This window comes from Nycticebus coucang, chromosome 17, assembly GCF_027406575.1.
Source record: "Nycticebus coucang isolate mNycCou1 chromosome 17, mNycCou1.pri, whole genome shotgun sequence".
Classification (NCBI taxonomy): domain Eukaryota; kingdom Metazoa; phylum Chordata; class Mammalia; order Primates; family Lorisidae; genus Nycticebus; species Nycticebus coucang.
In genome coordinates this window covers 36,030,836-36,045,570 of record NC_069796.1, presented here as the reverse complement: position 1 = coordinate 36,045,570, position 14,735 = coordinate 36,030,836, and the positions used below count along the sequence as shown (strand labels likewise).

The 14,735-nt window shown below is 44.0% G+C and overlaps 1 pseudogene; it reads left to right on the top strand.

The window, feature by feature from the left end:
* Nucleotides 1–1,131: 1,131 nt before the first annotated feature.
* Nucleotides 1,132–2,006, top strand: LOC128568513 (40S ribosomal protein S3a-like; annotated as a pseudogene).
* The last annotated feature ends 12,729 nt before the right edge of the window (nucleotides 2,007–14,735 follow it).

Below are 14,735 nucleotides of genomic sequence, written 5' to 3'. Positions count from 1 at the left end.
CCTTGGGAAAAGCAACTCAAGTCCTGCACCCATCCTACCTACCATTTGGGAAGTTCATACCTTCATGTATACTTTCGCTGAGCCCAGTGGATCTCAGCCCTGACTCTTGTTTGAATCACCAGGAAGTTTAAAAAGCACCCTACCACAGGTCACCTTACTCAGACATATTGAGGGTGGTGTACTGGCATTGGAAGACTGGTGACAGAACTCAAGCCTGAGAAAGGTGCTTATGTGATTTGAGCCATCCTCCAGAGTCAGTGCCCTGATCTGTAAAATATGGGTTCCACACAGTTTTGTGAGCTTGTGAGGAGGTGATGAGAAGGCCTTAAAATATAGAGGGCAGCCCCGTCTGACTGTGCAGGAGTTTCGCACTGGAGTTGTCCTGACTGCACACAGCCCCAAGGGGGTGGGTGTGTGTGTGGAGAGGAGGCACGCAAGGAAAGGGATCCCAGGGTCTTGTCTGGGCCGAGAGATACACCTAGGATTTCATTTCTGGAGGATGCCCCAAGGGAAACCATGAGGCAGGGCCTGGTTTTACCCCGCAGCCTCTTGGCTTCTCTCTACTTAGCACAATTGTGTTGAAATCCCTTTTTGTTCCCACCTTCCCTCTGAGAGGGTTGGGGAGCCTGAGTCTCATGAGTTAACTTCCTGCCCTCGGAGTAGGGCCTCTTTCATGGCTTCTACTGTTTACCCCAGGGAGTGTGGGCCTCAGTAAGCACATGTGTAACCTGTTACCTTACAAGGGACTTTCTACTGTGGTCTCATCTTGTTCTCATAGAAGTCCTGTGGGGTAACCAAGGCAGGTATGTATTACTGTGCACTGTGTCTCTACCTCCTGTGTACAACAGTTGCTTTCCCAATTCAGTGGGTGACACATGCCAAACACTCCACGTTGTGGGTGACTTACTAGTCATTCCCTTCATAAAGAAGGGGAAACTGAGGCTCATTCAAATTCCCCAAGCTTGGACACTATCAGTCAGTGTTGTGATAGTAAAATGACTGCAGTGGCTTAACCAGAGGATTGGTTACTTTGCTTCCATAGCCACAAGGCCAGAGGTTGGCATTCCAGGGCTGGCACAGCAATTCCACTGTGCCTCCGTGTCTCAAGTCCTTCTGCCCTTCCATCTTAGCATGTTGCAAGATAGCTGCTCCCTAGCTATTTCCACATCTGCACAACAGGCATTAAAAGGAGGTGAAGGGCCTTTTGGCTCATTGAGCACCACCATAACAGTCGGCTAGAATAAGCACCTTACGAAAGGCGGCCAAAAGGAAGCCAAGAAAAAAGTGATTGATCCATTTTCTAAGGAAGATTGGTATGATGTGAAGACACCTGCTACATTCAATATAAGAAATATTGGAAAAACACTAGTTAAGGAACCAAAATTGCATCTGATGGCTTTAAAGGTCATGTGTTTGAAGTGAGTCTTGCTGATCTTCAGAGTGATAAAGTTGCATTTAGAAAATTCAAGCTGATTGCTGAAGATGTTCAGGGCAAAAACTGCCTGACTAACTTCCATGGCACGGATCTTACCTGTGACAAAATGTGTTCTATGGTTAAACAGTGGCAGACTATGATTGAAGCTCATGTTGATGTTAAGACTACTGATGGTTATTTGCTACGTCTATTCTGTGTTGGCTGTACTAAAAAATGCAACAATCAGATACGGAAGACCTCTCATGCCCAGCACCAACAGGTTCTCCAAATCTGGAAGGAAATGATGGAAATCATGACCAGAGAGGTTCAGGCAAATGACTTAAAAGAAGTTGTCAATAAATTGATTCCAGAAAGCACTGGGAAGACATAGAAAAGGTGTGCCAATTTATCCTCTCCACGATGTCTTCATTAGAAAAGTAAAAATGCTGAAGAAGCCCAAGTTTGAATTGGGAGAAAACTCATGGAGCTTCATGGTGAAGGTAGCAGTTCTGGAAAGGCTACTGGGGATGAGACGGGTGATAAAGTTGAACGAGCTGATGGATGTGAACCACCAGTCCAGGAATCTGTCTAAAATTCAGGCTTTTATAATGACAAATAAAGAATCCTATTGGGGGGAGGGGAAGGAAGGTAGGAGGATTGAATAGGAAGGCAAAACCTTCCCAGAAGTCCTGGTGGAGTCCCACATAGTGTTCTTGCAGTGCCCCAGCTGCACGTGAGTTGGGGCAGATGAATGTGTTTAGCCTGTGGCTGCTCCAAACAAACTCAAGAGTTTGCCTTGGGACAAAGAGGGGGAGAGTGGACTTTGGGTAAGCAGCCAGCAGTGTTGGCCACTTCAAAACTCCTGTTAGCCTCCTGTCTTTGAATGCAGGTGGCTTCCTCTCCACCAGTCTCAGTCAGCTCAGAGTTGGATCCAAAAGTTCACACCCTGTTGGTCTATCCTCTAGCACAGGGGTCCAAGCGGTGTGATTGTATTTGTTCTCGTTTTGTTTTTTTACTTCAAAATAAGATCTGTGCAGTGTGCATAGGAATTTGTTCATAGTTTTTTTTAAAAACTATAGTCCAGGCCTCCAATGGTCTGGGGGACAGTGAACTGGCCCCCTGTTTAAAAAGTTTGAGGACACCTGCTCTAGCATCTTCCCTGCAGATTATTTTGGCTGGACATTGATTGTATGTGGGGCTCCTTGTCTGTAAGCACTAATGATGCTCCCTGTCCACTTGGCAACTGCTACTGAGTGGAGGTCCAAGGCAGGACAGGGCCACACAGGGAAGCCTTCCTCTTAGGGCCCCGCTTCAGCCATCGTCCTTGCTATATTTGGTATCAAGGGTGGATGTCCTTCTTGGAGGATAAATGAGAAATCCTAAGCAATGGAGACCTTTAGAAGCCTGTTGCTGAGGCCTAAGTGACAGCTCATTTATCAGCTGTGGAAGTTTTCCTGAAGCACTGATTGAGGGGGCCTGTGAGTTGCAAGATCTATGACCTTTATCTCAAGAATGACCCATCTGTGCAGCACCATAAATCTTCCTGAGCTGCAGGCTGGGAGGTGGAGGTGGGTGAGATTTGCTGTTGGCCTCATGGAGGCCATTTTCCCAACAGCCTGTCCTGCTGTCCTCCTGATGCCCTCACATTTAATAGTAGCCCACCCAGCGGTGTCCTGACTGAGCTGAGCTGAATTAAGGAGCTCATAAAAATTATGTGAACAGTCTGGCTGCCAGGGCTGTCCTAAGTCTGTTCTTACCCACCAGGTATGGCTCTAACTTGGCAGAATGGAGAGGGAGGAATATCCGTGTTAGAGGGGCTCAGGCCATGCCCTGGACCTCATAAGGAGGGCATGAGGCAATGTCATGAGGGTAGAGTGAGAACCAGAAGCTCAAAGTATCATTGGACAGATTAGCATAATGGTTAAGGCCACAAGCTCCAAGTTGGGCAGTGGGGGTTTACATCCCTGACCACCAATTGCCAGCAGTGTGATGCTGGCAATAAAAGGCCCTCCCAGGACAGACAGATCAGCACAGGTGTCATGCTCCAAGCCTTGAGGGAGCCCACTCTCTAAGGGAGCTGACAGCCCCCTCGAGGTCCTTTCTGTACTTTTGGCCCTACCTTCACTTTCACGCAGAAGCCTGGATCTGAGGTAAGGGGCTGTGGGAAAGGCCAAGGCTTCAGAGGGCATTCCAAATGTGTATTTCAGCCACAGATACATCATTTTAATGTAACCTGTGCCTCCTATTTGAATGATTAACTAAGGAATTGTCCGTTCTGGTACAGGCGACTGCTGCAGAGTCCTGATAAGGAAGCCCATAAAACCATCTCCAGGCAGCCAGATGAGGCTTTAGGTTTGTCCTAGGAAGGGTAGTTTGATTTCTAGCAGCTTCTAGTAGAAATTTTCTGCTTGGATTTGGGAAACTGCTAGGCACCAGGAGCCAATGAGTGTAGGAAGGCTGGCTCCAGGTGAACTTCAGGACCCCAGCTGGAGACAAAGGAGCAGTGAATGAGGGAATTGGGCTTTGCTGTGGTGTTGGCTACATCTAGGGGGAGCCAGAGTGGGCTGCAGAACTGTGGGGTGGTGTCATAGACTCCCACCCCCTACTCTGACAGGAGGAGGTAGCTGGAGCCGCCTTCTCTGGGCGGCTCTTGACCTTGTATATGTCATACATTCACTGTATATTTTTCAAACACTTCATGTATGTCAGCCTCTGTGCCAGCTCTAGGCCTGCTGTAAATCCCTGTCCTTGTGGGGTGCATATAAAGTTGTGGAGACCAAGTCATACATAAGGAATTACAATACAGCATGGCAAACACAAGGATGGGGAAATCAGGGGCCTGGAAGCATGTAGAAGGGTCAGAGAGAGTGTCCTGATGGAAGGATAGTAAGCTGAATCCTTTGTTTGGGTGGATGATGGGTGTTAGTCCAGTGAAGGGGTAGAAGTGGGTGTTGAGGAAGGAGGGGGAGTGAGTTGCAAGCCCAGGAGGCCCAGAGGCTAGAGAGATGGCCTTTTTGAGAAGGCACAGATAGTTTAGTGTAGCTGAATTATGGAGTACAAAGAAAATGTGCAGAGATGAGGCTGGCAAGGTGAACAGGGAACATGTCATGAATGAACTTGGAACTATGGTGAGGAGGTAACCCTCTGTCTTAACATCAATGGGGAACCATCAAGAAAGTGTCTAAGTTTGGTACCCCAAGAAACAGACTCTGAGATGCTGAGATTTTCATGCAGAATGTTATTAGCGAGTGCTGTTGGCAGTGACACCCCTGAAAGAGTGAGGGGAGCAGCACAGGGCAGAGGGAGAAGCTGAGCTGAAATGCACTTGTGGCAGAGGCCTTGGCAAATCCTCTGGGGAGCTCTGGAGTTGGATGGCCTTGCAGGGTTACTCTGAGTTGACACAAGGGGGACAACCCTTTGTACCTTTGCAAAATTCGTCTTTAACACCAAAAAACAGCTAATCAAAGAAAAAATAGGTAAATTTGAGTTAATCAGAATTTAAAAATTTTGTGCTTCAAACAATACCATCAAGAAAGTGAGAAGAAAACCTGCTGAATGAGAGAAAATATTTGCAAATCATATATCTGGTAAGGATATAGTATCTAAGATATATAAAGAATTCTTATGATGCAACAGTAAAAAAATAAATAACCCAATCAAAATATAGGCAAAGGATTTGAATAGACATTTTCTGAAGAAGATATACAAATGGCCAATAAGCACATAAAAAGATGCTCAACATTATTAGCCATCAGGGAAATGTAAATGAAAACCACAGTGAGATACTACTTTGCACCCACTAGGATGGCTGTAATAAAAAAGACAATAACAAGTATTGGCAAGGGCGTGAAGAAATTAAAATCCGTATACATTGCTGGCAGGAAAATAATTTGCTGCAGCCTCTTCAGAAAACAGGTTGGCATTTCCTCAGAAAGTTATATGCAGAGTTACCTTATGACCCAACAATTCCACTCCTAGCTATATACCCCCAGGAAAATTGAAAACATTACTACACAAAAGCTTGTACATGAAATTTCATAGCAATGTTATTCATAATAGCCCTAAAGTGGAATAAAAAGCCCCACACATCCGTCAGCTGATGCCTGCGTAAACAAAACATCGCATATCCATGGAGTGGAATATTGTTCAGCATAGAAAGGGATGACGTTCTGACACATGCTGCAACCTGGGTGAACCTTGAAAACATTATGCTAAATAAAAGGAGCCAGACCCAAAAGGCCCCATGTTGCTTGCAGGTCTGGAATAGGCAAATCCATAGACAAAAAAGTAGGAGCTTGGGGAAAGGCAGTAGAGAGTGACTGTGAATGGGAATGGGGCATCTGGGATACCTTTTTGGGGTGATGAAAACCTTCTGGAATGAAGTAGTGGTGATGGTTGCATAACTTTGTGAATATACCCAAACTCATTGAATTATACTTTAAAAGGGTGGACTTTTATGGTATTCAAGTTATGACTTGGCTTGGCGCCTGTAGCTCAGTGAGTAAGGGTGCTGGCCACATACACCGAGGGTGGCGGGTTCGAGCCCAGCCTGGGCCTGCTAAACAATAACAATTGCAACCAAAAGTAGCTGAGTGTCGTGGCAGGCACCTGTGGTCCTAGCTACTTGGGAGGCAGAGGCAAGAGACTCACTTAAGTCCAAGAGTTTGAGGTTGCTGTGAGCTGCAACCTCAAACTCTACTGAGGGCGACATAGTGAGACTCTGTCTCAAAAAAAAAAAAAAAGTTATGACTCAAATAGAGAGTTGTTGAATGGGCATATCCCCAACCCTGAACCCCATGGGTCATATAACCTTGGGTAAAGTGCCTTCCTTGTGCAGAGGGCAATTTCTGGAGAGTAGCTCAGCTGTGAGCCCTTGGCAGAGGACACTTTAAGTGCTTGGGGATCTGGGTTGTGCACCACAGTATCCACTACAGAGTCTTCATGGGTAGAAACGGCACAGCCAGATTGTCACTGTAGCATCTGATCTTCATGACAACCATGAGAAACAGGTATTATTATCCCCTTTTTTAGATGAGTGAACCAAAGCTCTAAGAGGCCAGACAACTTGCGTAAGTTCTTGACAACTAGGGGAAACTTGAACTGGTATATGAACTCATGTTTGTCTGAGGCTGAAGGAAGTGTTCCTTATGATGATTCTACGCTATGTGTATTTTGTGTTCACTCATTCACAGCTTTTTTTTTTCCCTTGAAAGATTAATTCATTTAAAAGCAGGGACCATGCCTCGAGCATCCACACCACCTAGCACAGAACATAAAGAAGGTGCTCAAAAAAATTTGTTAAGCTGCACTGAGGAGTTCCCTTCCCATCTGCTGAAGATTCCATGCCACGGTTTACATTTGGCAGCAGTGGTTTTTTCCTAAACCAGAAGAAGAAATTCATGGAATGGATAGAATTTTCTCATTTTAAATCTTTTTTTGAATGCAAATTTTTGCTTATACTTGGACAACTTGTTTGTACTAAAACCTAGTATCAGAAGGCATCTTATTTATCAAAAGCATTATAAACTTATCTTCATCAATATTTCAGTTGCCTGTCAGATTTTCCCACACCTAAACCCATACCCTTGGTGGCATGAAGAGAGGCATGGATTTCAATCAGTTGAAGTCAGGCCTGATGGAGATAGAATTTGACTGCTGTTTTCCCCTAGGCTTCCCCATGAAGCTGCTTCGTTGTGGCTGATGGAGAATCAGAGACATTATCCTTGACACATATGCCACCTACTCCCTGTCAGGCCTGCTGTTTCCAAGGCCCCATTTGGTGCCTCTGGGATACACACATCCCAGCCAGGATAGAGGAGGGTGTTGGGTGCATCTAGGTTGCCTTTGGTATATTTTTCTCCCTATGGGGAAGGGTGGGAGGGTTGGTAAATGGGGGGAGACAGTGGGGAGACATTAATGGGGGTTGGTCAGTGGGGAGACAGAGTACCTGGAAAGGCACTTTTCAGATTAAATGACTATGGGGTGGTTTTTACCACCTCAGGAAGGACCCACATATGTCACTCTGTTTACTTTCTATACCCTGAAGTTTCATCTTGAGAGCTCAGCCAAAGAGGATGTTAACACTAGTAAAATGAAACACCTTGCCTGTCAGCATTATCGATATTAACAGTTATTCCTGTTCAGAGTGAATGCTCAAGCACATTTTGAAAGGAGACAAAGCAAAGGGGGACCTAAGTGGTGGTCAAGAGGGCAAGGAGGAGAGAACCAGGGCAGAGTAGCAAAGTGGTTAAGAGAGCTTGGGGAACGCACTGCCTAGTTATAACCCCAGCCCCACTGCTGGGTGTGACCATGGACCCAAACTGTCTTAGTTTGCCACCTCATCTTTGAAATGGAGGTAATGACAGTCTTTAACTCACTGGGTTGTTGGAAGCATTATCGGAGATTATACACACATGGCAGGCATACATGCAAATATAGCTACGTGAGCAGAGAAAATGCAGTCTCTAACGGTGCTCTGTGAGTGTTCCTCAGAAGTTTCCCACTTGCTGCCTAGTAGAGGGGAATCTCTTCAATTTCATTCCAATCTGGTAATTTTAATCTTATTAAAAAATCAAAACAGGGCGGCGCCTGTGGCTCAGTGAGTAGGGCGCCGGTCCCATATGCCAGAGGTGGCGGGTTCAAACCCAGCCCCGGCCAAAAACCACAAAAAAAAAAAAAAAAAAAGAAAAAAAAAAATCAAAACAGGGCAGTGCCTGTGGCTCAATGCGTAGGGCACCGGCCCCATATACCGACGGTGGCAGGTTCAAATCCAGCCCCAGCCAAACTGCAACAAAAAAATAGCCGGGCGTTGTGGTGGGTGCCTGTAGTCCCAGCTGCTTGGGAGGCTGAGGCAAGAGACTCACCTAAGGCCAGGAGTTGGAGGTTGCTGTGAGCTGTGATGCCACGGCACTCTACCGAGGGTGATAAAACGAGACTCTGTCTCTAAAACAAAACAAAATAAAACAAACAAACAAACAAAAAAAAACTATCCTTTTAAATAGTTTTCAGACTTCTTAGGTAAAAATGCTCAGCCTTTAGCATTTGTTTGGTTCTCTTTGCTCTTATCCAGGATTGCATTAAAGTATGAGGTCTGACAATTTTGAGAACTCATTCTAGAAAAAGTGCTGCATATTGCTGAATATTGCTGTGGTCACCTTCAAAATACTCCCTTTGGGAAGCTATGCACTGATGCAAGTGCCTGGTCCACCCTTCAAAGCACTTTTGGAACTCTCTTTCTAGAATGGCCATCAGAGCTGTTGTCATATTACCCTTGATGTCCTGAATGTCATCAAAATGTCTTCCTTGTAATATTCCTTTATCTTTGGTAAAGAAAAAAGTCACTGGGGGCCAAATCAGTGAGTAGGGAGGGTATTCCAAAATAGTTATTTGTTTACTGACTACTGTTTAATAACTTCCTCATAGACAGTGCTGTGTGAGCTGGGGTGCATTGTCGTGATACAAGAGCCATGATTTGCTGGCCAAGATTTTCAGTTGTTTTTCCTGTTTCTCCATCAATATTCACTTGGTCTGATATATTTCTCATGGTCAGCCAACAATTTTGATACACAATTCAATTAATTTTTGCAATGATTTTATCAGTTCTGCTCACTACTGGCCTCCCTGACCTCTCTTTATTAGTGACATTTCTCTTCCCTCAGAAAAACATTTAATCCATTTGTACACTACTGTTTTCTTCATGGTACTATCCTCATAAATGTGGACTACTTTACTCCCACTCTTGCCAAGTTTAACAAGAAATTTATGAATATTTGTTACTTCCTCTAATTCTAGCTCTGACATTCTCCTGACAGCACACAAAAACACACGACTACATGACGAATGCCACTCATCAAAGACACCACCAAATGTTAACATGAACACAGAACACAACTGTGAGACCCTGATATATATATATATATCTCCAGGTTATGAAACCTTACTGAGTTGTTTGTACAGTGCTGCCAACATAAACGCATGGTGGCAAATTTGTGAACTTAATTGTCAGATCTTTGGATGTGAAGAACTGGTCCTTGTCTACTCAGGGTTATGTTTCAGGGGGAGATGTATAACAAGATTATTTAATGGTTTATGAAATTGTTGGGAGAGTTAAAGACCCACCCTCCTGGCTGCTATGCATTAAACTCTGTGCCCTGAGCTAGGCTGCCAGAGGAGCACTGCCTCTGCCCCAGGCCAGAAGCTGCAGAATCAGAAACAACCATCTCAGCTTCTAACCCCACCTTTCTCACAATCCACACCAGAAACATGGCCACTCCACTTCTGTCCTCACATCCTCAGTGCCCAATCTCTGTTTTGCTTCAGTGCATCTAATAAGCAGAATCTAAATTATATCCAGAAATCTAGTTGCAAATGAGTCTGGGAAAGGTAGTTGCTAGTTTTCCAGCCTGTGTGCGGATGAAAGGGGGTTGGAAAGCCTACTGAGCTTTCAGTCCTTACTGTTTGCCACATTCCTTCTATTTGGCCATACACTTCTTTTCATGTGTCTAAATAGTCATGGCAAAAACTTGCTCCTTTCTAACCTAATGCAACTATCTTCTGCAAAAATTAGAATGTGCTTACTCCAAAGGGGAAGCCCCAAATTTCATAAATCACTGAATCTCTAGGTGACATCATTTCCCTTCTAGTTCAGTAACAATTCTGCCTCGAAATCATATAATCTGAACCCTAAACATAAAGTCAACAACAATATATTCTAGAGCTAATATAAAGCAGAAAAACCTATAAAAAAAGGGGGAATTAGAATATGTATGTGTCTTATGTAACATGCATATATACACATATCTGTTGGTTTTTGTTGCATAACAAAGTATTCCAAAACTTACTGGTTCAAACAACTACCATTTATTATTATTATTATTCTGTGGGTTGGCTGGACAGTTCTTCAGGTCTGATATAGCTCGGTTGATCTCTGCTGAGCTTGCACAAACGTCTGTCTTGAGCTGGCAGGTTGGCTAGTGGCAATCTATGATCACTCAAATATTACTCAAATATCTGGTGGTTGGAAGGTTGTTAGAGAGAGTGTCCCATCTTCTAGCAGGCTAGCTCAGGTGTTTTCACATGAGAGTCCAGGTTTCAGGGACAGCAAGAGGTAAAGTCCCAATATACAAACGTTCTTTGAATTTTTGATTATGTCACATTTGCTGATGTCCTATTAGCCATAGCAAGCAGCATGACCAACCCAGACTCAGAGGACAGAAAAATAGACCCCCTTTTGCTGGAAAGAGAAGAATTTATGGCCACTATTAGTGTTTATAATATATATGTACACTAAGACAGACCAAATGCAGGGCTAAAAAACAAGTCTCAATAAATTTGAGTGTACTCATACTGAGTACATTCTCTCAATTTAATAGAATTAAATTGGAAATCAATAATAGGACAGCCACAGGAACCCCACCCCCATGTTTGCAAATTAAACCAAAGTCTTTATCACACTTGGGGGAGGCTGGCAGGAGCCTGTCACCACTTTTCTTTATCTCTGTATGGTCTTAATTTTTTTGCAAGGATGGCAAAGATTTGAGAAATTTGTCAGCTGATTGTTCTTTATTCTCTTGGGCACAACCTGTTGCCATATTTGCAGTTATAAAAAAAATTTTTTTTTTCTAAGAACTACCTTTATCAAAGTAACTATTTTCAAGATGCCTCCCAGCACATCCCGGTTGTCCAGACTCTGTTTTCCATTTCCTCGTGATCTACAGTAAGCTCTGGGTAATTCTCCCCCTGACTGAGGGTCTCTCCCCACGAACCCTCTTTGCTTTCACTACTGTTGAGCAGAATCTGATCATTGTTGCTGTGGCTGGAGAATTGGCATAGAATCTAGTGATATCAAAAACATAACAAGAGAACCTCCAGGATACTATTTCGAGCCCAAGGCACACATCATCAATCAACTAGGGCACTCTGGCTCACTGACTACAGCTAAACAAGGCACCAGGCAGCCCTGCCCAATCCATCAGAGTTGCCACCAGAGGTGAAACTGATTCGGCCAACTCAATTTTAAGCACTTGCCCTTGTGTTTCTTTGGTGCAAATATATAAATATATAATATAGTATAATATAATATATAATAATATGTTGAGTTAGTGTTCCAGATATTGGGGAGGGCTGGGCTAAAGAATCATATGCACCAGGACTCTGCTATAACTGTCAAAAGTGCATAAAATAGGCAAAATTAGAAATGAGCCATGGCTCTTTTCCTCTTCCTATAAGAGTGTAAAATTTGCAACTTTTTCAAGTTGGAAAAATTTTTTAAAAATACCCTGAGTAGTGTTATGTAGAACAGACTTGAAAGCAAGCTGTCTATGCCCTCCCCCAAGCACTTTTTCCCTTAAAAAGCTGTCTTCTCTCCTTATTACCAGATCTTAGGGAGATCCTGGAAGCTTTTCCTTTGTATGTGAAGAGGATTTCAAAGATTTTAGGTTAGCTCTGTCCTATAGTTTAAGAAAATACCTTACTTGCACACCAGAGGCCCCTCTTCGATTTGGAAGTACAGATAGTTTAACAGCTACCAGCCCTTGGATTTCTTCTGTGAGCCGGGCACTCCCCTGGATGATTCATCTGCATCAGCTCATTAGCTCCTCATGACGTTTCCTGAGGGCCTAGATCAGCATCCTCATGCCACTGATGATGAAATGGCCTTGAGTGGGCCATAACTTGTCCAAAATTGCACAGCTGGTAAATGGCAGAGTTAGGATTGGAATCTAGGTCTGTATGGCTTCAAAACCTTAATTGATTCTCTCCTGGGTCTCTCCCTCAGGGGACGTGGTGCTCTTAGATTTGGGGTTTAAAGCTTCCGCTGCCCGTTTTCCTACTTTCCCCTACCTTTTACTCACACTAAATTGAACACTTCAGTCTCAATCTCTGCCCACTGCTCCCTCCTATATTAGTCTGCAAAAGGTGGGTGTTCCTCAGATAGGGCCATCCCAAGGACCTAGCTTAAAATGTAGGGTCCTGGTACAGAGAAAATTGCCTTCGAGTTCAGTAAGTGCAGGTTATCAGGTTCTTCTGAAGAGCAGAATTTGAGAGAGGCAGGGACCTCAGCAGGGCAGGGGAGGAAAGAAAATGGGGGTGCTGAGAGCTGCAAAGTCAAGTTGTACAGACCTTAAGGGCTTCAGGCCTTAGATCTAGAGTTTTAATCATCGTTTTCCCAGTGGATGAAGCCTCCCTCGAGTACCCAGTGTGTGCCCAGATGACTAAGACCTGCCTCTGAAAGCCCCATTCCGGAGTGGGACAGAGCAGGTGCACACAGGCGTGGGAGGGGTACACGTGGGGAGAGACTATCTGTAGGGGCCAGGTTACACGGGAGCCTCAGCCCCACTCTGTGGCTTTGATCTCTGCCCTGTTGGGAGTTCTTCCCATTTGATTTAGTGCCTGCACTAATTACCCCCTTTCGTTTTCTCTGTCTATAGCATCTTAACATGTATGCAGATATTTCACCTGAGGGGCTGGCCCTGGGGTGTCGGTAGTTCCACTTTGGTTTCAACTGCTTTGGGGGAAGAGGTGTCACTTCATTCTGCTCTCAAAATGACAGTTGTGTGTCCCTGTGTTTCAATTTGGGCCTCAAAAATACCCTTAAATGTAAAGAGAAAAAAATCTCTAGCCCTTTTTGCGTGTTGTGCTAGGACAGAAATTTAATTTGCTTTAAGTAGTTACTTAAAGGTGTTGTCTGCTCACTTCCTTTCACTCTGGCTTTGGAGGAACCTCATAAATGGCCTGCCCAAATCTCTAGTTTGGCAGAGAACCCTGTGGGCTGCTTCTCTGCAAGGCCCTTCCCTTCTTTCTCTGCTCTTAGCCCACCAGGGACCAAACACACAAAGATTTGCTTCTGGGTCTACTCCATGTTTGGACCCAAGCCAAAGAGGAGAGCTTCGGCCCACGTAGCTAGACCTGACTGGAGGAGAGAAGGGGGTGCTGCTGCTTCTGCTGGCCTGGTTTCCTTGAGGCTCCAGACATAGGTTGGTTTTTATTTTTTTTTTAATTTTTTTTTTGACAGAAAAATTTGCCCTTTATTTAAAAATGAATAATCAAAACGATGCATATTATACATTTATTCTTCTTCTAAAATTTGATTTCCACATTGGATTGTTTTTTTTTTATTAAATCATAACTGTATATACTGATATGATCATGGGGCATCATACAATCGCTTCATAGACCATTTGACACATTTTCATCACAATGGTTAACATAGCCTTCCTGGCATTATCTCATTTACTGTGCCAAAACATTTACATTCTACATTTACCAAGTTTCGCAAATACCCCTGTAAGATGCACCACAGGTGTGATCCCACCAATCCCCCTCCCTCTACCCACCACCCCCCTCCCTCCCCTCCCTTTCCCACTTCCCCCTATTGTTAGGTTGTAACTGGGTTATAGCTTTCATGTGAGAGCCCCAAATTAGTTTCATAGTAGGGCTGAGTACATTGGATACTTTTTCTTCCATTCTTGAGATACTTTACTAAGAAATCCAGCTCCATCCATGTAAACATGAAAGAGGTAAAGTCTCCATCTTTCTTTAAGGCTGCATAATATTCCATGGTGTACATATACCACAATTTATTAATCCATTCGTGGATCGATGGGCACTTGGGCTTTTTCCATGACTTAGCAATTATGAATTGGGCTGCAATAAACATTCTGGTACAAATATCTTTGTTATGTTGTGATTTTTGGTCTTCTGGGTATATGCCCAGCAGAGGAATTACAGGATTGAATGGCAGATCTATTTTTAGATCTCTGAGTGTTCTCCATATATCTTTCCAAAAGGAATGTATTAATTTGCATTTCCACCAGCAGTGCAGAAGTGTTCCCTTTTCTCCACATCCATGCCAACATCTCTTGGTCTTGAGATTTTGTGATATAGGCTAGTCTCACTGGAGTTAGATGATATCTCAAAGTAGTTTTGATTTGCATTTCTCTGATGATTAAAGATGATGAGCATTTTTTCATATGTCTGAAGGCCGTGCGCCTGTCCTCTTCAGGCGCACGGCCTGAAGAAGTTTCTCTTCAAATCCCTTGCCCAGCCTGCGATGGGATCCCTTATTGCTTTCTTGCTGATGCGTTTGAGTTCTCTGTGGATTCTGGTTATTTGTTAGAGATATACCCTGCAAATATCTTCTCTCATTCTGAGGGCTGTTTGCTTGCTTTACTTACTGTGTTCTTGGCTGTGCAGAAGCTTTTTAGTTTGATCAAGTCCCAGTAGTGTATTTTTGAAGCTGCTTCAATTGCCCGGGAGGTCCTCCTCATGAACTACTCACCCAGACCAATTTCTTCAAGGGTTTTCCCTGCACTCTCCTCTAGTA